This window comes from Oryza sativa, chromosome 1 (assembly GCF_034140825.1).
Source record: "Oryza sativa Japonica Group chromosome 1, ASM3414082v1".
Taxonomy (NCBI): domain Eukaryota; kingdom Viridiplantae; phylum Streptophyta; class Magnoliopsida; order Poales; family Poaceae; genus Oryza; species Oryza sativa.
The window spans coordinates 1306229-1309076 of NC_089035.1; positions in this window are offsets into that span (position 1 = coordinate 1306229).

Here is a 2848-nt window from a genome sequence, read left to right on the forward strand (position 1 = left end):
AACGGGCCTCAAGTTGTGGCCCGTCACAGATGACCATCATCCATGACGTGCACCAACTTGAGGCCCGTTTGAGATAACAACTAGGCCCGTCACAGACGACTCATCAGTGACGGGCTATACACTTAATCTCTATCGGGCATTAACTAAAGCCCGTCACCGATGACTATTTTTTTTATTTTCATATGAAATATTTATATTTGTAAGTTGAACTACAGTAAAATAATTAAGTGCAGTATAATAATTTATTTTATGAGTCAAAATAATTTTACGGGTAGTAAATGATTTCAAATGGAAAAAATGTCAACAACAAAGTTGTATAACTTATCAAGATTTACAACTTTTAGTTTGGTCATTTTTCTATATAACATTTTTTTGAACAGTTTTAATTTGAATTTAAAAATATGACAACTTCAAACAACATTTTCAAATACTAAATGATTTCAATTGAAAAAGTCATCAACAACAAAGATGAATAACTCATCAAGATCTAAAACTTTTATTTTTGTTATTTCTTCATCCGATGAAATGTTAGTAATATTATTCACAAATTTTACATATATGTGTTATAATTTATAAACCAGATAAGATATATGTCAATTTTGTAAACAATGCTACTATCACTTTCTCGTATGAAGAAATGACCAAAATAAAAGTTTTAGATCTTGATGAGTTATTCAACTTTGTTGTTGATGACTTTTTCAGTTGATATCATTTAGTATTTGAAAATTTTGTTTGAAGTTGTCATATTTTCAAATTCAAATTCAAATGGTACAAAAAATGTTATATAGAAAAATAACCAAAATAAAAGTTATAGATCTTGATGAGTTATACAACTTTGTTGTTGATGACTTTTTCAATTGAAGTCGTTCACTGATCTAAAATTCTATTTGAACTTTTCAAACTTTGAATTTTAAATTTCAAATTATTTAAATAGAGTCATATGGAGAAATAACCAAAATAAAAATTTTACACCTCGATGAGTTCTGCAACTTTGGTTTTGGTGACTTTTCCATTTGAAATCATTTAATAACCCTAATTTGACATCCTGACCTAGGGCTTAATAAGATTAATACTATACTCATACCAACAAGTTACAACTAATTTTCCGGAAGTCAATCTCCAAAGAACTTCGATGTTAAGCGTGCTTGGCTTGGAGCAATTTGGCTTGCAGCAATTTCGGGATAGGTGACCGACCGGGAAGTTTGAACTTCGGGGGTGGGTGCACACGAGTGACTGGCCTAGTAGGTCTGAGGCTAGCCAAAAAGTAAAATTTATTTTTTTCGGATTATACTCATCTGTGACGGGCATTAACTTAGGCCCGATTGAGATGAGGGTCATCTGTGACGGGCTATAGTTAATGCCCGTCACAGATAAGGGTCAGTTGTGACGGGCGCTAGTTGTGGCCCGATTAAGATAGGTCATCCGTGATGGGCTATAGTTTGATTGGTCGTCTGGGTCAAAGCTATCGGTGACGGGCTTTAATTAGGGCCCGATTGAGATAGATTCATATGTGACGGCCGTTTGCCCGATTGAGATAACTCTTCACATCTGTGACTTTTAGCCTGTGATGGACGCCATGCCCGATTGAGATGGGGTTTATCGCTCGATTGAGATGATGGTATCCATTCTAGTATTATCTTCTTTGATAATTTGCTCGTAAATTAGTCGTGTGATTCTAAGAAAATGAATTAATCTAGAAATCGGTTGTGCTAGCCGGTTTTGATCTAATGATTTTAACGACTCTATTGAGTACACCGTAAATCATTAAGTGATCTTCCGTTAGCCAAAAAAGCATCACCAGATTGGGCGAAGCTCTTGGAGCCAGATCAGTGCACTACAACAAGAACACGAAGCAGCACAACAAGGCGATATGTGGACTTCTGTTGGTTGCTAGCCCTTTGGGGCTCAAATCTCGTACGTATATTGGGCTTATAATAAGTGCAGGCTAATTCTCTATTAACTACTACCTCCGTATTTTAATATATGACGCCGTTGACTTTTTATCCAACGTTTGACCATTCGTCTTATTTATAAAAAATATGTTATTATTATTTATTTAATTGTGTCTTGATTCATCATCAAATGGTCTTTAAGCATGATATAAATATTTTCATATTTGCAGAAAAATTTTAAATAAAATAAATGGTCAAACGTTTGTTAAAAAGTCAACGGCCTCGTACATTAAAATCCGGAGGGAGTAGTTGTTAGTATTGTTTAGTTGTTAATTGGGCTTGAATAGAACAATCTCACCGGACCACCGTCCACCGTACCGTGGTCTAGTTGTTCCCTTGACAGGGATCATAGCCGGTAAATTAATTAGTTCTGATACAAGATGTTTGCCCGAAATTGTCGGGGTCGATAGACCCTGATAACTGACTGTAGCGTCGCCCCTGATGCCGACTAGGTGCAGTTTACATAAAAAAACAGTCTGAAATTTTAAGGTCAAAGTAAACATTATATATACAGTATACCCTAAGCCGACTAGCGTACTCGAAAGTAGGAGTATGGGTTATACACAGATGCAGAGAACGATCAACACAAGAGCATACACACTCATCGTGCAATGCAGATCGAGGTCGACGCAGCACCTGCCCTGATAGCCGACGCGTGGACAGCATAGGAAAATGTCGTGCGTGCGGGCGAACGCGGCGGCGGGGCCGCGGTACGTGTGCAAGGTGTGGACGCAGGCGCCGCCGGACGCGGAGACGGGGGTCAAGGACACCATCATGATGGAGGCCAACGTGCGGAGCTTCTCCGTCCCCGGCGAGGTCGCCATGGACGACGGCACGGTGCTGTGCGTGCCGCCGAGGATGCTCCACGGCGCGTCCATGGAGATGCCCCTCCGCGT